Raw genomic sequence first — 22,651 nt, forward strand, 5'->3', positions numbered from 1 at the left:
GTTCTCGGTCAATGCCCTGTGGATGATCTTGGCCAGGTTTTGGTGCTGGTGAAACCTGGTCGTGGTCGCATCCAAAAGATGTCTCAGCATACTCCACGTCTTGCCGCAGTGCATCTGGCCGTCCGCTGCGTTACAAACCTCTTTCCATTGCTGAGTGCGTAGCACTCTGCTGTGGGACTCGATTTCGCGGTTGAGTTCGGCCACCTTCTTGCTTAGCTTTCTGTTTGTCCTCTGCGTCTTCCACCTTGGCAGGATGGACTGCTTGGCTGCGATGGGGTGGGCGAGGCGGCTGTCGACCCTGTGGACACGCTCGTCCGTCTCGACTTCCTTGGTGGCCTTTTCTACTTTGTTTACAATCTCGGAGGCCCACTCCTTAATGTCTGTAATTTCGGTCTGCTCCTCGGGTAACAATCCTCGAAATGTGTCCCAGTCAGTAAATCTATGTTTCCGAAAGCTTCTGCCGACTTCGTTGTTACCACCGAGCTGGACAGCGACCTCCACAATGTAATGGTCACTTCCCAATTCATGGCCCGTGTTTCGCCATTCAAAGTCCGCCATACCGCCGCCGTTACCCCTGACGAAATTGAGATCAGGCGTTGTGTCTCGGGTGATCGAGTTGCCGATGCTTGTAGAGTATGCTGGGTCGGTGATTAGATTTAGTCCCAAGTCGTTAGCATCTTGCATTAAGTCCCTGCCCTTTGCCAGTGTTTCGGGGTAACCCCAGGCCTGATTGGGCGCGTTAAAGTCACCGCAGATTACGAGCATGTTGTCGGGCCTCGCGACGTTGCACGCTTTGTGTAACAGTGCTTTGAATTTCTGCTATCCGTGTGACGGGCTGCTGTACACGTTTACCAGAAAAGTGCTTTCCTTCTGCCTTTTCCCGGTAACTACCTCTAACATGGTGTGCTCGATTGGGCTTTTGCGCAATAACTCGTGCTCGACGTACATGATGCCTTTTCTCACCAAGGTTGCACACTCCCCTGCCGTTACTGCCGACCACGGTCCGGAGGCTTGGTGGGCTGGCATGGGGCCGGTAACCTGAGAGCTTTACTTCTTCAATGAGGGTCTCTTTCAACATGATAATATCTGGCTTTCTTGATACTTGTTCTAAGTGATGCTGAAGTACAACATTTTTCCCAGCAAAACCCAGCAAACAAGTAAAAATTAAATTATATTATGGGGTTTTACGTTGCAAAGCCAGCATCTGCTTTTGACGCATGCTGTAGTAGGGCGATTCTGGGATAGTTTTGACCACCTGGGGTTATATAACGTGCACCCAAATCTAAGTACACGGCTGTTTTCGCATTTCGCCCCAATCGAAAAGCGGCAGCCGTGGATGGGGCAAACACATGTACCAATCGGTGATGCACACGAGGTGCAAACGGACGAGAAGCAGAAAGACAGGAAAGAAGTGGGCATAGAGACAACCCCCCTTCGTGGGTACGTGCCATGAGTTGAAGGCGACGACAACAACCGTGAGAGCGGCAGGAGAAGCGTCAGCAAGAAGAGACGTTGGCTTTTGAAATAAGAGAAGGCGGCTAGGGTGCAGAGGTGTGAGCTTGACGGGAATTTAGACCCGTGCTCACGAGGCCTTTACCTAGCTGGCTCTGCCTTTCGCTACGACCTGGCGTCTTCTTCGAAGCAGTCTGTGGTCGCCACGGTTCTGACGGCTCTCCAAAAGCTTGGCAATTAGGCGTGGAAGAGCAGGTTGCCGAGTGCCTCAACCGGTATGCTAAGGGTATCCCCTCGATCGCTGCACGTCTTCTTCGAAGCCTGTGACGTACCGTTGCAAGTACTTCCCGACCGCAATGTGACAGTCGAACGCTTCGTCATGTCGGTCGTCTGTAATCAGGTACTCTCCGCGTATTCCTGTCTCATTCGGTTCGCGTGATCCACAACTGGATTGCCCAAAGGCCATGACCACAACTAACTGGTGAAGCGTTTATTTCCTTACGATTTGCTTTGCTTTTGTTATCGCTTGATAATTTAGTGAAGTCTCTACTGACTCCATAGCGTGTTATTGTATGTCATGCCATAACCACTCTTCGGTATTTCACATGTAATGTTAGCCTAACCCAGCTGCTTGTTTGTATAGTGAATTAAAATGTGGGTGTTGTTTTTATTCATAAAGTCATCTTTTGTCAATCTGCCAGCACTCTTGTTTTGTATTAAAAGCAGCATGGCGCATCACTTCAAATACCTTCGTTTCAGTGATTTATAAGAAGAACACGTGACAGTATTATACCATTGTCTAGTACATAAGGATGTTTATTGCTTGCTTCTCTTCGGAGGGTTGTGGTAGGGGCAATAATTTTGCCATGGTGCTGGAGTTTGGAAGGACTGAATAGCACCAGCACAGCCTTCACTTTTATGAGCACACCGGCATCGGGCAGCATTGAGGATAAGGAGCAGTGGTGTTTTGCATCACAGTGCAGTTCTTATCGCCATGTGGAATTTCGGCGCGCTTGCTGCAACTAGAATGAAAACAAATGGAGATATACACTGTAGCTGCTGGCAACATGCGTTTTCGCGAAATTACGCTTCAGTTAATATACGTGAAGCGATACACGCACAGAAAAAAGAACCACACACTCTACAGCACTGCTTGATGGATCTGAAAACAACAGCCTGCTGAAATTAGACAACCCTTCTTCCGAGACAGGACCCCTGTCACTCAGAAACAAAACCCGTGGGTGGTCGCGTAATGCCTACTCCGATTTTTCAATGCGTAGCGTTCATTGGCTATAGGTGTTCGGGGTCATTTTCTGCGCCGTTGCATTCTTCAATCCGTTTCGTGTCCTAAAAAACCCGCACCGCCATCTAGGCTTCATGAGCTGAATTTCACAAATTTCCGTATGCCTAGCGCTACCTATTTGTGGGCGGAGGGACCTCGAACGGGACATTCTGTCAGCCAGCAAGGGAGGGATGGTTAACACATATATTTCCCTAAACTTCGTGCTTCTGTCTTCAAACGTCTTCGTGACTTTGTAAGCGATCATTTCTCATGATTCCTGTAAACTCATTGTTTCTTATCACTTCCCCATTCACGTGGACTTCATTCTGCCATAGGCTTTCATACAGGTACACTGAGCTTGCTAAACATAAATGTGGCGTGACAGTTGCTGAAACAAGCTATGCATGATAGGTATTAAATACATTTTTGTTACACGTACATGGCCCTGGTTCTTCGAAAATTAAAACAGTAACATTGGATGGGGTGTGCTAGCGTAGCAATGTTTCGTTAGGGCTGCTATGTTACCTGGAACGCGCACTGCTTTTAGCAGAATGGAACACCTTAAATATAAAGCACCCTACACTATACGAGAGCCTTCACTAAGCTCTGACCTTCAACCGGACATCTTTTAGGTGAGGCATCACTTCGGTGCTCCCCATGGTACTAGGACTGCACTAATTGGTACGACCCACAGTGCTGCTTGCGATGTCTGTGGCTGCATAGAGAACATCGAGCCGCTGTACTCGACTTCAAGCACAAAGGTAAGCACTGTTCAACTCATTGCGACGACTGGATGATAAGCCGCTCCCCGTGTAGGCGTGACTCGAACACTTTCTTGTGGAGGCATTATACAAGAGTCCACCTAATGGACATATCCATTTTGTCTGCTACTGAAGTGCTGATTGACTGTTGCGCCTGGTTTCTGTGGAAGCGCAGGTCTGCCCAGTCAACGAGAACTTCAACAGCAAGCGAAATGGACATGTCCACTAGGTGAACTCTTAGAGTATACCTCCCCTGATCGCCCTCCGGCGAAGACATTGAAGTCATTACTGTGCTTCTGAAATGAACTAGCCTTTTTGAACTCCTTTCGGTGCGTGGAACCGCGGGCGCACGTGCACAATTTCACTGCCCCTTTCCTTTCTTCTTCCCCCTTTCCCATCTTTCTACCCCTTTCTCTTTCCCTAGAGAAGGGTGTGCGACTAGGTGCCTTTATGGTAAACGTCCCTGCTTTCTTACATTTCTTTCTCCTATTTGGTGATCATCAAATATTCCGCAAGTAGAATTTCACGCATTAAAGGAGTCCGTAATATATAATATTTCATATTAACACTAACTATAGGTAACCTTCCAAACACTATATAGCTGTTATTTTTTACATGCTTTCAAAGCACTCCGATGGTATGAATTGGAAGCAAAACCACAGTGATAATTGGCACACTAGCATGAAAACAAACTGAGATCAAGTTTTTACATATTGCGTACCGCCGATTATGCCCGTTCTACAGAAAGGAAACCTCACCAAAGGAACCAGCCATCCCGGGTACATCTTGCGAAATGTCTCGGAAGAAACTATAGAGTCAACTTTATGGATGACTAGCCGGAAATTTAGCGCTTGGGACTATATGAGCTGCAATTGTGGCGGCTATTCCGGCGTTTAAAAATCGGCATTGCAGAGGTTTGGCTAAAATTCATCATTTCACTGCAATATAGCAACTATATGAACACTTCAGGCACATTTTCACCGTCGGCATGCTGTCCCGAATGAAGTCCAAATGTCAGGATAATGAGTGGCCCGCACGCTACGCGGCGGGTGCATAGTTGGAACTCTCCGGCCGTCCTGTTCACGTGTCCATTTCTTTCGTGCTTTTGCGTGCGGCCTTACCTATAGCTACATAGGGAACACATTGGCCCAAACAGACGTTTTATTGCGAAGGCGGGCTGAGGAGGACGTTGGCTTGCTGGCACCAGATGCCCAACACCGGATGTTGGAGGTCACGTGGTCGAACCCGCGTTGTCGCATGGTGGGGATTGAGGAGGAGTGCGCGCGCCCGTTCCCCTAAAACAACCGTAGCCTCCATAGAGGAAGGAAAAGAAACTGTTTCTTGCATTGTAGCGAAAAAGCCGCTAGGGGGCCGTGGAGAACAGACGCGCTTCACATGGGCTCCCGCTTCTCGTGCCTGTCAACCAGGATCATGGCCAGCGACCAAATTAATTTTGCCAACTGCATAACTGGCAAGACGAGAGAAATCGGCGGACACTAGCCACCATCAAGTGAGTGTCATATTTACTGATTTCTGCAACGGCCGCACAGCCGCCTAGCTAAGCCCAACGCTGAACGAGCGGCTGCAACCCCTCGGCGCTTGCTCGCGCCACTCGAGCGTATCTGTGAGCATAGCACGGGCGCCTGCCCACGCAGCGACAAGCTCTCGAGATGAGCGAAGCAGCAGTAGAAGCAATCAACACACCAAGAGAACAGCTGGAAGATACAAACACAATGCAGATGGACCCGACTGAAGTGAACAACACAGAAACTGCCTGTAATTATGACGCAAGCAGCGGAAGAACTATTGAATGCGAGAGCACCTGGATTACAAGGGGCAGAAAAGGCAAGAAGGACGCAGAGCATCAAACGACACAAGAAAGCAACCCAGCCAAGCAACAAACGAATGGAAAGCCACCACCACCGCAACAGCGAAAGCCCCGAATGCCGTCTCTACCAGTCGACGACTACAAGGTCGTATTCCGCCCGCAACCAGGCCTCGAGCTTGCAAAGTGGAACAATGTCGCCATTATGCACGCCATTGGAAGAGCCAGCGGTTTCTCGCAGCAAGACTTCGGCGAAAAAGTGTGTGTTCTAGTGCAAAGAATTGAGAACCTGATTATTGCAAACATGGCCGACTGGGAAGACGTGAAGAATCTAAAAAATATCAGCACAATAGAACTTGGCGGCACTTTATCACTGTAAAAGGCAACACGAGAACCTCGGTCGATGTATCCAGAGGCGTAATAAGCGGGCTCTTGCCCAGCACGAGTGAAGAAGAACTCAAGGCAAGTCTTCGCACACCAGCGAGGCACACCGTCCTCCACGCTCGTACGCTCGGGCAATCGTCCTCGGCCGTGATCTTTTTCCAAGGACCGCACGTTCCTTAATACGTCCGTCCGCTTCCAGAGTCTCCATTTTCTATGCCGACCCTACCGCAAGTCAGTGAAATAATGCAGAACTTGTGGGAACACGGGACACTGCCAGGATGTCTGCCCGAGACCATTACCAGCCTTCTGCTCTAAATGTGGCAAAACCGATCAACTACCCAACCATGAGTGCAAACCCACATGCAAGTTATGTGGAGAAGGGCACGAAACCGCAAGCAAAGATTCCAAGAAAAGACTGTAACCCAACCCGCCGCCATTCAACATACGACAGCAACGCATCGACAAGCTCAAAGTGAGAGACAGTCGCTGGAGTTCAGGCGGCGAACAATTCCCACAATTAGGAAGCTCAACCACTAGCTTCAAGGGCAGTGATGGCAGCATTCCCAAACGAAGTAGACCTAGATCTATACTCCGATCACCTTCCCGATCACGCTTACGCTCGCACTCTCCCAAACGCGTGAGCTGCGCGATGTGGTAAGCGGATCGAGTGGATAGAGAACCACGAGCAGCTCCAAATTCTTGTCGGCCGAAACTGTGGCCCTACAGGCTCTCAAAAATCAGGTGCAAATTCAACAAAACACGTTGCACAATCAAAACACTAAACTACTAAGCCAACAGGCCCTCCTCGACAAGCTGATCCAATGTGAACAGATACAACAAAACAACATAAACAGGCATCTACAGAAGTGCGAGGAGCAAAAAGATATCATTGATAAACTGCACCAGAGATGTACGAAAGTCCAAGAGAACATTGCACAGTCGCGACCCTCACTTCCCGACGCAGATGTTCAATCCGTAGTTGACGCAAGATTCCAAATCCTCCAAGAAACTCCATGAAAAGTACTCACGACACAATTGAGAAAATCGTCCAGGCAGCAATAACGAATTTCGCCGCAAGTGTAGCCAATAAGGTCTCCACGCTAGACGCCAAGGTGGATGGACTCGCAGCGCAACAAAACAACTTCATAGCCCACATCAAGAAGACGTACGTAACAAAACAGCACCTCAACACGTCACTAAATGATATTCAGCCCGACAGAAAGAGGCCGCGAGCAAACGGCCCAAGTGCCTCTCGTTCAGTTTCACCTACCCGCGAGCGCCGGCAGGGAACAGAAACAATCGAAGATGGCGGTCCCTAACCACAGAACAACATATGCGCTCTCAAATCTCCGCATATGGCAGTGGATATGGCATTTCAAAATCTCCGCATATGGCATTTCGATGGAATCATTCTCGCGCTTTTGCTTGAACAGAGGGACCCGCGGGGGCGGCCTGGCGGTTTATATTAAATCTTGTCACGCATTCGAGCTTGTTGATGAATTTACAGTTATAACAAATGACTATGAAATTCTCACATTACGTCATAACCATCAAATCTTATCGGTAGTGTATAGGCCCCCGAGCGGGAACAGTGACCAGTTTTCAATTATGCAAACAAATTTCTACAATTCTGTTCTAGTAACCGTTATATAGTGGTCATGGGTGGCGATTTCAATATAAATATAGCTGAAGATAATTACACGTCACTTAGTCTTGCCAACATAATTGAATCCAATGGTTTTACAAACGTAATAGTGTCGCCCACAAGAATTACGGCTTCCAGCCAGACAACTATAGATTTATACGTCGTGAATGCAGACACTACTGTCGAATACGCTGGTACATTGTCGTCCGACCTTAGCGACCACTGTCCAATTTTTGTGTCGGTTGTACAAAAACTTTCAACTTTCACTAGAAAAGCCCTTACTACCTATCAGTCAATTATTGACACAAATCTTAATAAATTCAGAGAAATGATAAACAGTGCTGACTGGTCCGAAATTTATGCTAATAACAGTGCAGATGAAGCGTACAATATATTTATAAATAAATTTCGTGAAATATATTATGCATGTTTCCCGTGGTCCACAAAGCGCCAATTTAAAGAAAATGAGAAAACCATTGATCACGACGTCTCTTTATAAACAGATAAAAAAGAAAGACAAGATGTTTCAAAAATTTTTATCCAGCCGAGATTTGGCCGATCTGACTGCCTTCAAACAGTTCAGAAATAAATTAAACAGCGAGTTGCGGAAGGTGCGTAAGGAATATTATACGAATATATTTGAGAGAGACGGCCGCTGTGATGCAAAATTAGTTTGGAAATCAATAAACGAAGTCCTTAACATGCCCAAGCCCTCTAATTCTATAGGAGGTCTTACAATGAACGGTGTAACCTTAATGGGTACTGAACTAGCGGATAGCTTTAACAAACACTTTATTGGTTTCCCTAAAACAGACTACAACAAAGATGCCACCTGCCTGATTTCTGTACAGACACCTGACTCCTTTTTTCTCCACCCTACGCACCCATCCGAAGTTTTTGCTACACTAATGGCCTTAAAGAATAGCTCCAGCCTTGACGCAGAGTGTCTGTCAGTAAAACCAATAAAATTTGTAGCTGACCTTCTTGCACCTCACTTATCGTATATATTTAACCTATCGATATCTTCATATGCTTTCCCAGACAGACTAAAGCTAGCCAAAGTGATTGTTATCCATAAATATGGGACGACACAAGACATGGGCAACTATCGACCAATATCGATTCTGCCAATTTTATCGAAACCACTTGAAAAAATTTTGCTTAAGCGTTTGGAAATTTATTTTAACGATAATCGCCTTTTTACAGATTCCCAATTTGGTTTTAGACAAGGCTTATGTACGGAATCTGCGCTACTTAAACAAAAAGAACTAATTTTGCAAGACATTGAAAATAAACTTCTAGCATCAGGCATTTTTGTCGATTTCAGCAAAGCATTTGACTGAATTAATCATAACATTTTTTTAGACAAACTTTATACATACGGTATAAGAGGCAATCCGCTTAAGTTGATAAAGTGATACCTTGAAAAACGGCAGCAATCCGTATGTGTTGATGGTTGTAGCTCCAGTTTTGAGTATATAAGATGCGGAGTACCGCAGGGCAGTATCTTAGGTCCGTTCCTCTTTAACGTATATATGAACGATCTTGTCCATATTTCCAAGAAGGCGGAATTTATAATATCTGCCGACGACACTAGTTTATTTTTATCTGGAAACTCATCGAATGAACTCCTCTTTGAAGCGAACGTCGTACTGGAAAGCCTCCATAACTGGCCACATGTAAACAGTTTAAAGATTACTCATAATAAAACAAAGGCGGCTATTTTTCGTTCGATAAATCAGAAAGTAACCATATCAATCCCATTGCTTATTGGAGACTACGCTATCGAAATCGTAAGTAAATATAGATCTCTTGGCGTAATACTTGACGAACATCTTAAATGGACCGATCACTTCCGTCATCTTTCTTTAAGCTTGTCGAAATCTGTAGGAGCTCTTTCACGAGGTCGCGACTTGTTTCCCGTGAAAGTTAAAATATTAATATATCATTCATTATTTCACTCTCAGATAAGCTACTGCCATCTTGTGTGGTGAACTGCGGCTCGCGTGCATCTAAACCAACTACTATTTCTGCAAACAAAAGCTATCCGCATAGTTTCTGGCTCAGGTTACCTAGCTCACACCAGACCACTGTTTATTAAACATGGAATATCTCCCAGTCATCATCTAGTGTCATTTACCATTCTTCGCACCTTGAATAACTTCAGCTTGCCTCGGGCTAAGTTCATAATCCAACTCTCATCGGTGACACAAACACACAATCATACAAGCACCAGAGGCAACGAGAAATGGCATCTACCCCGACTTCGCACGACGTATGGCTCCCAAATGTTGCATTTCCTGGTTCCGAACACCCTTAACACAAACAAATTGTACACAGAAAATATGAACCTAAACAGAAAAACAATTGTTCAGCAATTTTTTGAGCATATGGTGGGTTCAAACCCAAATTAGGCTAATAGTGTTTTTTTCCCATTGTATAAAAAGAAATGCTGCTATGTATTGTTTGAACTTGATATATTATATGGTAATGTTGAAATGCAATTACGTTGTACTCCTTCTGTTTGTGCTATAACGCTGTATTATGCTTTTCTGTTACTTCTCCGTGCATTGTATATTTGAATTTTTACTTCGTATTGCATTAAGCTTAATTGAAATTCTGCATTGTGTTCCTTGATTCATGATGTATGTCAAATTAGACTTTTTTCCCTTCACTGCTGCCATTTTGTAAATGGGCTCCGGACCCCGTCAAGCTGCTTCAAGGCAGCTTTTTGTCCCCGGCCTTTTTCTCTTGGAGAAATAAAAATGAATCTTGAATCTTGAATCTTGAACTGTCGTTCCTATCGACCACGGCATGCTACTTTACAAGAATTTCTCAAACAAGACCCACCCGACCTCACAGCGCTGCAAGAAAGAAATACACAAAACGTCCGGCTACAAGGGTACAACGCCCACGTACAAACAAAACGCACGGCAATTCTCACCAAGAAGACTCTCACTGTACAGGAATTGGAACCCGTCAATACACCGATCGAACGCACCTTAATCGAAATCATACCGGAGAGGAAATCGCTCAAGGGCGTATTCGTAGTCAGTGTGTACAGCCCTTCCAGAGGCGCCCTTTCAGACTTCGACCACCTTGTCCGAGAAATTAATAAGCGCACCGATGATCATCAAGTAGTTATAGTAGGGGACTTCAACGCCCCACACACGGCCAGGGGATACCAGACCACCACGAAGAAAGGAGCCCGAGTGCACGACACTGCACAACAAGACAGACTCTGCATGTGGAATGACCCATTCCAAACAACACGGATAGGTAATAGTGTATCCAGAGACACAAGCCGGATCTCACCTTCACGCTAAACGTGCCCTCCGCAGAATGTAGCCGACTCCCAGAAACCCTGGGCAGCGATCACCACATCCTCCAACTAACCGTGGCTCACACTCGCAAGCCCGCTAGGCTTGGAACGGCCCGAGTAACGGAGTGTAAGTCATTCAGAGACGTGCTAAATGTCGGGACCACCATCGAGAACATAGAGAACGGCTGGAGAAAGTCCTCGACACGGCAGAACGCCACACGAAAACAATACAGCTGAATGAAGTAGTGCCAGCCGTCGACACGCACCTCCTCCACCTCTGGGAAGCCAGAAGAGCTCTCCTTAAGAGGTGGAAGAGACAGAAGCTAAACAAGAAACTAAAGAAGCGAATTGCCTTTCTCACCAAACAAGCACAGGCACACGTGGAGAGATTAGGAAAACAGACCTGGCACGCATTTCGCGACAAACTCCAGGGAACCCTGAGCACAAAGACGACGTGGCATCTCCTGCGCGCCCTTCTCGACAACGGCCCTACGAAGACGCAGCAGCGACAGAACCTCTGTAGGCTCGTGCCCAACCACGCCGGATCGTAAGAGAACCTCCTCCGAGAAATTCAGAAGAAGCTGTGCGGCGACCCACCGGTTAATACGGCGGCACATGGCAAAGTTTATGGTGGGAAAACAAACCCTGACCTTGACCAACCCTTCACGCATGCTGAACTCTGCAGTACTATCGACGCTCACCAGAAACACCAGGCCGGGCGAAGATCGGATCATGAACAAGCATCTTCGGTACTTTCCGCAGCAGGCTACCGCAGCCCTGCTCCAGTACTTCAATGCATGCTGGGAGAGAGAAAAGCTACCGGCTGCCTGGATGCACTCGGAGATTACCATGGTCCCCAAACCAAATACACAGCTCAGCATCGAGAACTTGCGCCCAATTTCCCTTACCTCGTGCGTTGGGAAGCTTTTCGAGCATATGATTCACAACCGGCTAACCTCGTATCTCGAAGACAACGGATATTCTCTAAACACTATGTTCGGTTTCAGGCAGAACCTGTCAACGCAAGATGTCTTCCTTCTATGCAAGGAAGACCTCATCGACCACCTGAGTACCACAAGGAAATCATCGATTTTAGCCATCGACGTAAAGGGAGCTTTTCACAACGTCAGTCACGAAGCTATCCTCTGCAACCTCGAAGACCTGGGCTGCGGTTCTCGGACATACGACTATGTCAGGAATTTCCTCATGGGCCGCAAGGCCACAGTTGGAATATGCGACCTGCGCAGCGACAGCTTCCGGCTACCGAGCGAAGGCACCCCGCAGGGCTTGGTCATATCGCCGTTGCTCTTCAACGTCGCAATGTTTAAACTACTCAGCCTCCTTGATGCGATACCAGACGTAAGACACGCTTTCAATGCAGATGTTATCACGTTATGGACAAAGGCCTCAAACACTGGAACACAAGAAGCACGCCTACAGGAAGCAGTAGATACCATCGAGAGCTACTTGCACAAATGCGGCATCCGCTGTGCTCCCGAGAAGTCCGAACACCTCGTCCTCAAGTCAAGAACGAGAGGGAGACCACCCGGCTACGATGAACCCGGTCCTAACGTCACCCTCAATGGAATGCCCATTCCAAAAGTGCAAACCCTACGAGTTCTAGGCCTACACGTACGCAAAGACGGGTCCGGTGCGGCCACCCTCCCGCAACTACAGCGAACGCTATCACAGTTCACGCATTTCGTCAGGAGAGTTGCAAGCTATAGAAGCGGACTTAGGGAACAAGACACGCTACGCGTGATGCAAGCACTCTTCACCAGTCGAATAACATACGGCACCCCCTACCTCGCGCTGAAGGATGTAGAGGTAGAAAAAATTAACATTCAAATACGGAAAGCCATCAAAATCGCCCTGGGCCTACCATCTACGGCTTCGACTACGAGACTTCTCAAGATGGGCGTACACAACACCTGGCAAGAGCTAGCTGAAGCTCACAAAGCCAGCCAATTAGAACGACTGAAGCCCACGCCCACCGGAAGATCAGTGCTGCAACAGCTGAGCTACGGTGAAACCTTTATAGCCACCACGGACCGAAAAGAAAGAATTCCTTCAAACCTCCGCGAATCCTTATGCATAGCCCCAATTCCATGCAATGTGCACCCCACGTACCACAAGGAAAGAAGACAAGCCCGAGTGGACGCTCTACGGCGAAGACACAGGCAAGATCCGGACGCCAGATGCACCGACGCAGCGAAATACCCGCAAAAAAAAAAACCGCTTATGCCCTGAGCGTCGTAGATTCTCAGGGCAGAGAGCTATCGTCTGCCACAGTCCGCGCACAAAACCTCGAGACTGCAGAAGAGACGACGATCGCTCTAGCAACTACTACGTGCATGGACGCAGCTGTCATCTTCTCCGATTCTCAAGCAGCCGTCAGGAACTACGCTAAGGGTCGCGTGTCGACAGAAGCACTGAAGCTATTAAAGCACCGCAGTCCTCCGATCCCCTACACCAGCGTGAGATGGCTTCCTGGGCACGAGGGGCTGCAGGGGAACGAAGCGGCACATGCCGCGGCCGGAGGCGACACCTGCCGGGCCAACCCTTCCTACCCTCGAGACGCCCGGTCTGTGCCAGCGGAGGTAGAGACCGTACCCATCACGTACTCAGAGATCCTTCAACATCACAGGCTGGAACGCAGGGTGTACCCACCACCTCACCCAAAGCTCAACAAAGAAGGCAGCACTACACTCAGAAAACTGCAAAGTAATACTTATACCCACGGAATCATCATGCATAGACTGTACCCAACGCTACAAGGACACCACTGCCCAATGTGTGGCGTGCCGGACACCTTAGCGCACCTGATCCTCGAATGTCCATGGCATCTAGACAAAGACGCATTGCCTTCACCGAGAGGCTGTTGCAACGCCAGACAAAGCGAAGACGTCATAGAAACGTGGGAGGCCAAGCTCGTCTCCGAGGACCTGGAACAACAACGACGTCTCGTCGCCAGGGCCAAGGAAGCAGCGAAGGCCAGAGTGTTCCTGGAATGAGGACACCTCCCATCGAGAGTAGAACCGGAGCTTAGCCCGGAATACTGTTTCCAAAATAAAAGTTTATTCCGCCTCCTTGCATTGTAGCTTCCCGCGCGTGTGCACGCATAGGGGAACCACACGCCATGTGTTGCAGGTAATGATCGCATGCAAGAGACAAAGGGGAGCATGCAAGTGCGAGCGAAGATTATTCGTTCGCTCATAGGCTCTGTCTTTCCGCGCAGCTAGGCTGGGAGGTCTTGTGATCTGAGTTTTGGTCGTTAGGGAAAGCGTGACCAGACAAAGACGGCATAAGAACGTAGGACAACCACTTACTTTTAACTGAAGGGTTTTAATAAGTAAGTCACATGCACATAAAAACCATAAAGCACGCGCATGCGAAATGGCAGCTTGTACAGTACATCAACTAACTACGAAACTATGCACACAATGATATTACAGTAATTGTGATACTCGTCGACTACAACACTATATAGTGAATACAACACTAAGGTGAGATGTAAGACCACGCGACCAAATTTGTCAATGATTGCAGGCAACAGGGAATCTACTTCAGAATGGCGCCAAGTAAAAGAAGCCTGGCTTCACATTTCTTCTAGTGGTCTTCTGTGTAAAACGCGTAAACAGTTTCCCGCTCTAATTGATTCGTGTGTTTACATGGAATACTGGTTTCGTCCACCTTCGGGAAACAGGCACACTCTTGAAAATAGACTCTCGGCATTCAAGTTCTCATGGATATCAATTTCTAATAAAACATTTTCAGTTAAGTGCAAGCGCTCGTCCTATGTTCTTCGGTAGTCTTTGTCCGTTTACCTTGTTTCTCTAACAATGACTGCACACCAGTGTGCTCAGTTTGCCATAAGTGAAGTTTATCTGCGCGCCGACGAGTGCGTCACCTACAGTTCCAGTCTCGGTGCAGAAAATCACGATCGCTATATACAGCCTTCGAATAGCTTTCGCGCTCGCCTATTTCGCCATCACGTTCGCCGCCAACCAGACCTTCCTGACTTACGAAGATTAGGTAAGCGGCTAGGATTTTCGTTCTCCTTCTTTCCCGCTTGATATTTCTTCTTACTTAAATACGGACGCATAAACCTTTTTGCTCGCAGAGCCATTTCTTCGCAGAAAAGGCATTGTAGCCGTGTTCACGGGCTGGTTAAATGGAGCTTCAATATGCGAGAGATATGTTGCAATCAGTTTTGCACTTTGTTTCTCGAACAACATTCATTTCATGAAATGTCCATAGGGCGTTCACACTGCTGTTCCTCATCTAATTCCCATCCCATTAGGTAAATGGCCACAAAAATTAGACTTCTCAGAAATATTTCCCCTGGAACGCCTGACATACTTGATAGCCGAATGAGGAAATGCAGTTCTTGACATATGATTATTAACGTAATAATATATCAGGTAGTACATGAAACCAACATGCAAAGTTTGTACATATATAAGCAGCTTAAAAATGCGAGCATCGTGGAACTTGAGTAGCTTATTTTGAACCACATAGCTACCTCGCCTAAACAGTTACGAAAAGCTGGCACGGTTTACTATACTGATAATTTTAAACGAACAAAGCACTCACTTCTCATACCAAACTGTCTTGCTCATCCCCACGCACAAGGCCCACAGACAGCTATTGGTGGGTTGCCTATAACTTCCACTTGGGATGCTGATATTTTTGAACAGACAGGAATCTGAAAATGCGTACAAGTGGGTTGCCGCACTCTGTCGGTTTACATGAGCCACAAATTGTACCTAACATGCTTATGTAGAAGGCACCAGTCTTTCACTTGTTCGGAAAGGTGATATGGTATAGAATGCCCAGGGGCATGCATTGGCACTTGAACAAAAGAAATATATTTGGAGACACTGTAGTAGATAACAGAACATTGTTGATCTCGGTCTTGTGAAATAATGGCCCATGATTCCAACAACGTCCTTGATTTTTATGGTGTTTGCTTGTTACTAGTAACGATGTCAAAGTCTGAACTTCCCAAGTTTCGAGAGATTCTACCTGGCCACAACTGTCCAAATAGAGAATATTCCTTGAAGTTCGTGACGTCACACTGGCGTAGCGGCGCTAAGTTTTGGCGCGAAATTCAAGGAACGAAAGTTGGCCCTTCAGTTTTTCTTGTAAAAACAAGGCAAACGACCGAAAATTAAAAAAAAAAACGATGTTTCGAAGAAAACTGCTGACACGCCTTGGTATTCCTGCGCGAGGTAAATTGGTCTAAATATGGTTCGAGAACAGGCGTATAACGGTATCGCGAACATACTACCGTTTTGCTTATCCTGGAAAACTGAGTAGCCATGCGGTGATGTTCTTGCGCTGACATCAAGAAACCGATTAATTATCATTCAAGAAAAAGCTGTGGTTGGAGCATTCAAAACTCAAACTCCCAATGGAACATAAAATTACAAACTGTATCCAGCATGGAAACATCAAATTTCGTACTACAATATTGAAATTATCAGCCACGACGAGGAATTGCCGGATGCTCTCAACGTAGCTTCCGTCACTTCTCTAACAACAAGGTAAGGCTTTGTACTTAACTACGGCAATCATTCAAGTAACTACAACAGGTTTAGACACTACCACTAACAGACGGTCTGCAAAGCAAGAGAATACACGAATTCTAGGTACCCCCATTAGTGCTTTGAATACGTACTATTTTCCACAGGCACACTCTCAGAAATCATTTCACCCTGCGAAACGCCGTCAAAAAACATTTTCGTTGAAAAAATAACAAAAGCACAGAGCATACATCCTAGGACGTGCATAATTGGTTCAGCTTATAACTCTGGGTTTTACTGTAGTGTGAGATGGCAGCTTTACAGGACTGAGTTTTATTTGAAACGCCAATATTTATACGCTCTGCGAAAGCTGAGCTGCGAAAAATTTAACCTTTTATTTTATTTATTCTATGGGCTTTCTGAGATAGTACGTGTCTTGAAATAATGTTAAATGCACAAGTACACCACAGAATGTCGTGACGACGGTGCTCTTGATAGGCCTTTCGTATTTCACGTGAACTTCACTTACCGGTACACGGTTCAATGATCGAGCTCATGGACGACTTCAGTCAGATTTAATATAATTGATTCACAAGATGGACGTCAAAGGGTCAAGGGAAGTTAGGGGACAATGTACGGTACACCAGGCTTAAGAGTATAACTACTGCAAAAAAAAACGATAATGTCAAAAGAATCAAGGGTGGGTTTTAAAAGTTTGACAACCAATTTTTATGCTGCCGTTTTTTTAGTGCAACGGAAGGCTTACCTGCCTCAGTGTCCAACACAGTGCTAATGCGGAAAACGCCGTGGAATGTCTTTTTTTTTTTTAGTTTTCCAATCGGCGTTCGGGTGTAGTCGTACTCACGAAATATGCAGCAAATCATGATAGGTGAGGGCAATGGCGATTCTACGAAGGCATTGGTGGGAAGCAGAGAGCAAGTGCGGTTCTATCTGTAAGAAAGTAATATTTTGTTTATAAGGACGATGTTCCTTCTGGTGATGCTTTATGAAGCGTTGAATTATTTGCACAGTAACAGCTGGTGTGAGAATCCACGTCGCAGTGACGGCTCCCTCCAAGGATTACAAACTGCTCTCGAAGGCCATGCTTTTGCTGGCTGCATGCTGCCGCATGCTGGCTGCATGCGCCTGCCAAATATAAGTGGTAGGACATGCTAGTAGTGCTATTGTTGCAGCGCTGGCACACAGTGACGGCACAATTCGTCGATGGTATTTTGTATCTCACAGAGAACACAGAACTTCGGGTGATAACTTGCAAACTCGCGAGCGTACGAAATCCTTAATGTGCGCCGCGACGCACTGAACACCTTTGACCGGCTGTACCGCTCCAATCGTTACCACGAAGGCAGCGTCGCTCGTTAGCGTGCACTCTTGTTTACTTCGCAATACACATAGTATGAATCTCGACAGCCTAATAACATACCGAATGTAATTTTAAGCAATAAGTATGCTGTACTTAACAACGGCCGACTTACGCGCAGTAATTTCACATACTAAATCCGAAGTTCGATGGCTTGACCGCCAGGCCGCGCCACTCACTGGTTTTTCATACTTTCATTGCCAGTTTAAAATTATTATTCTTGCTTAAGTTGCGAACAGCGTGCTGGATTCCATGACAATTAATCATGGTAATTTCCTTTTCCTCAACGTCTCACGATACATTTTGGCCAGCTGTCAGTCCCTTTATTCAACCATCGATGTTCACAAAACTCGCCAAGAACATTATCAACGACATCAGCTTGTGTAATCAAAGAAGTTCGGCTTGTAACGTTTCTTATATTTTGGTTTCTTAACCTTGCCATATTCACAATATAAGGCAGACAAGCAGACGTAAAGGTTTTTTTTTTCCTGTGCTGAAAAATTACTATTTATGTCGTCAGCAGTACAGTTCCGACATCCCAGGATGGTTCACCTCGGGATAAGAACGTTGGTAGCAGTGGTTATTGGTATAATTTTAAATTGGGCACATCTGGAAGGCTATTCTTTTTTTCTTTATTTGAATGTTTTTGAAGGACTTAGTTAAATGCCGAAACTGATAGTCACATATGTTTGTGATATGTCATTTCTCTTATTTCTTTTTTTTTGGGGGGGGGGAGTACCGTAAAAAGGAATGATATATTCTGGCCATTTTCTAACAATGCGAAATTGTCTGCGCTCTTTACACAAATAATAGCTGGCTTAACAATTCCTGGTTAATAAGCAAACAAATAGGCCCTGCACCAAGTACGTTGCGTTACAGCATTTTAGGGAGATAAGATTATTTAAAAGGCGGTCGCCTTTTTTTACCATAACTAAATTGCTGTTGTAAGTGCTAAATAATTGCTTTGTTGAAAACACAACCAATAACGATTGTGACATAGGTTAATACCTTGGTTAAATAACTTTTGCACCCATGCACTCGCACCCAACAGCTACGTCGTGCGGGGTGAGACAGGACTATGTCGCATTTCGAATTTACAAACAACGTTTTGGCGATGCCAGCACTGGAGACAGAAATTCGCCTCGAGTGTCCACAGAACTGCTATCGGAATAAAATTTAAATTCTACAGTTTTACATGCCAAAACCACGATCTGATTACGAGGCACGTCATATAATGAGGGACATCCCGAATTATTTTGACCTGTTGGGGTTTTCAAACCTTGCGTGGTACACGAGCGCGTGTTGCATTCCGCCCACTCGGACGGTGGCTGCGAGAACCCGGATTGAAGGTGCGACATTGAACTCGGAAGCGATACGCCTTAGCCACTGCGCCACTGAGGGGAGTATTTTGCCAATTTGTGAACGGTTGATTACGATTTCGGCTGATTACAGTCAGGCGCAATACCATGATGTAGTTAACTCCAGCATTCAGCTGCTGAGCACGAGAACGCGCAGCGTATGCAGCCGGGCACGGTGGTCGCGTTTCAGTGCTTTCAAGAAGGGTAAAGCTTCCGCGTAGTTATATTTCGGACCACATGACTGAACGGCAGGCGGTCAACATTTATGCTGAACACTCCACAAAGGCCACCCTCAAGTCTTCACGGCGTTTAGCTCAATCATTTAATCACTTGATATTCAAGAATGCTATTGTGTCTGCTGTCCGAAATACTTACGCGAATCTGCGGGTGTTATACTTCTCAGTGATCTGTTTTTCGTAGAGGGCACAAGCGCTATAAATGTCTTTCATTGCTTTGAGGTGAAGATTTTGTGACCGTATTGCTTCGTTACGCTGATGCTGCGCGCGTTATGCTTCTTGAATTCCCCGCGTTTATACGGCCATCTACATTTTCTTCAATTATTTTATCTGGCCGCGACTGTTATAACGTTATATTTTTGTTTGTGATGATAGGGTAGTGCCAGTTTCTGCAGAAGGTTAATCTTTGGTATCGGTTTCATACTACGTAACAAGGGTCGTGATTGGATGAAGGCGTGTTATATTTTAGTGTGAAAGTGCTTCGCGAACATTGCGGTGCACTTTCGGTTCGACGCGCACACTGTCGCTTGCCGCGGAGGAAGTGCCCTAACTGAAGCGCACTTCCGCCGCCTTTCCTTGCCATTCATTCATTCATTCATTCATTCATTCATTCATTCATTCATTCATTCATTCATTCATTCATTCATTCATTCATTCATTCATTCATTCCGCCTTTCCATTCCTTTAGGTCGTATACACCTTCCTTTCGGCGATGACAAGCTCGTTCAATAATGTACACGTTCAGCTGTGATATTATTCGTCCATTGCCTTTCTGCGCACGGCCTTCGTGTGCATGCGACATCTGGAGGACGAGCGAGTAAAGTGCCCTGAAATGGAAACCGTATTACAGCGTCCGTGGCTACAGTGGGACGCTTGCTAGTTCACATTCCACAAAATAAACATATTGGGCAATAATATGGCGACTCCATCCGGGGATGCCACCTTAGGTCGGCCATTACTTTTTCGGACTCTCGTATTAAGCAATTTTCATTTACCAAACAAGACTGCTTGGGATGGACTTTATCTCCTAAAATAACTAATATAAAATTGATTTCAGCCTCCACACCTGCTAAAAAATTATACGCTTAACGTCCGATACAAAACCGTACTATTACTACCGATTTAATATTAGCATTACTCAACAGTAAGAAGGCTCCGTAGCTCTTCCGGGTCACTAAATCAAATATTACATAATTAATTAATAATCAATTTACTAGTTAGTTAATTAATTAATGCATTCGCTTCAAAACTACCAACACATGCGAAGGAATCCTGAACTGGACTCATTCCAAAACAAAAAAAGTTGGGCAGCATGCTACCATTCTGTAACACGTGAAGGCCGAGAACCTGCTGCACACTTGGTAAGGCATAAGGTTATGCGATCGGAAGGTCGGAGTTGTTGCTAGACATAACGGGTTGCAGTGTAAAGTAAACGTGTGGCAAGCCACGTTGTTGGCTTATTTTGTGCCTTGCATTAAGAAAAATCAGCAAAAAAAAGACGCACACAGAAAACTTAGAAGAAGACAGGAAGGAGGCTGGTATACCAGCTGTTTATTCGACAAAACGGGGCTCTAGTTCATAAAGGGTACACTGTCACATGACCATCGCAAAATAAGCTTATCTGAACCAGTCGTCAAGGAAAAACCAATAAATTTCAAAGGCCGCATGCACCCTCTATCTTCCAAGGGATCTCACATCAGGCAGTAGGAGATAAGTCTTGCGCCGCAGGTTGCGGTGGAAATGTGGCCGATGCGAACACGGTACTTGAGCAATGTGCGCATTGGAATACAGGCAAGGGCCCACGATATGAGAAAAGTATTCTAGTAAATCACTTTGTTGGGTTAGTTGGTGCATTGCATTAAGAATGCAACGCCACCTGTCGCAACCGCCGTCGCGAGGAACCGGATGTGGATGGAGCGGCGGAAGCGGCGATACGAGAGCAACACGCGGACCCAATGCGATGCAGGCGTTCTGGGATTGCAGAATTGGTGGCGAGAGAGGCGGCTGCCGCACGTTCAAGACGATCCGCCTTGAGAGGTGTATGCACAGAATGCACAGCTTCTAACTGTGCTTTCCAGAGGGCTGGTCAAGTCGCGATCGGCGCAGCCGCTGTGAAGAGAGAAACAAGGGCGACACAGCAGAGTGACGGCCAAGTACACGAAAGACTTTGTGAACAATCCCCCTATTGTAGTGCGTGAAATGTGTGACCAAATTTGGTTCAAAAGGTGCTTGAAAACAACAGATTAGCAGAAAGTTCTCCAGAAAGTTCAGCCCCACATCAGCAGGGCGTTTGATCAAAAAGTTCAAACAGCGCATCAACAAAATGGTCATCACAAAGGTCAACACCACTTCTTCTGCCGAAAGTTCAACAGGAAATTCAACCGCAGATCAGCAGAAAGTATAACACAAAGTTCAGCAGCCGATCAACAGAACATTCAACTAGTCTTTCACCTTCATATCTTTTAGAAAGTTATAAGCACCCTTCGTAATTTTTTTCTAGCTTAAGGTAGTATTAGCCATTGCTTCTGATGATATTTCTTGCGCCACAAGAACAGAAGCCGTGTTTTTTAGGTATGAGCCATTGCAACGAGCCTTTTAATGCTTCCGCCTTAAAATTCTGCAAAGAAACTGCTTACGTGTAGGAAGATGAAAGCATTGTAGTCGCTGTTGCAAAACTTTTTCGCGTAGGTATTCATCCGCATGTCGTCGTTTACGTAGTAAACTTGCACCGCGTTCCTTTTGATGGCGGTGGTACAAACTAATGATTTGACGTCTAGAGTGTTGTTGTCGTTTCCTGTCACGTACGCAGCTTTTGCCCACTATGGGGAATGGGCCAAAAAATAGACAGGTGGCGAGCAGCCGTACTATTTTGTATTGAAGGATCGCTAGCGCGTGATAGAAGACGATGATGACTTGCCCATCATCAAAAGTGTTGCGCGAGTTTTTTTAATATAGGGAAGATACGGTGCCTGTTTCTGTAAGACACTGTGAAATATGACGTAAATCCAATAATTTTTTTATTTTTACTCTCTGCACCGTCGGCCATTTTTGGTACCATGTTTTGGTCACGCCGCCGCCGCACTTCGAAGAGATGGGGCACATGATGCTTTCGCATTGAAATGATGGCATTCTTCCAAAAAAAAAAAGACAATGGCCGACAAATACAATACTCCCTAATGTGAAATGTGAGCGCAGCTTTGCGCGCATTTTCATTTCGCGATATATCGAGGTAAAGAATTTGAGACCGAAATCACAGCATCGACTGGCATTGGGCCACTGCCGTCAGTGCCTTCGCAGAGAGAGGGGCAATATGGAGACGCTGGCATGATGAGCGAGATCGGAGCCAGCTATGGGAGAAGATGGGAGCCAGCTATGAGAAGACGAGCCAGCTGTGGCAGAAAGTGACGACGAACGCGCTAGCAGTGGGACACACGTGGTCATGGCCACGCCAACGCCGATGCTCAACCCAGTATAGGGGGC

General features: G+C 46.2%; 1 long non-coding RNA gene across 4 annotated transcripts in view; it reads left to right on the forward strand.

Moving 5' to 3' along the window:
- Positions 1-1,455: 1,455 nt before the first annotated feature.
- Positions 1,456-22,651, forward strand: part of LOC135910337 (uncharacterized) — a 60,363-nt gene continuing 39,167 nt past the window's right edge. For all 4 annotated transcript variants that reach the window (XR_011508100.1, XR_010567022.2, XR_011508101.1 and 1 more), the window contains exons 1-2: positions 1,456-1,852; positions 3,367-3,495. This is a non-coding gene — a long non-coding RNA (uncharacterized lncRNA). The remainder of the gene's footprint in view (positions 1,853-3,366; positions 3,496-22,651) is intronic.

This window comes from Dermacentor albipictus, chromosome 8 (assembly GCF_038994185.2).
Source record: "Dermacentor albipictus isolate Rhodes 1998 colony chromosome 8, USDA_Dalb.pri_finalv2, whole genome shotgun sequence".
In the NCBI taxonomy this organism is placed as follows: domain Eukaryota; kingdom Metazoa; phylum Arthropoda; class Arachnida; order Ixodida; family Ixodidae; genus Dermacentor; species Dermacentor albipictus.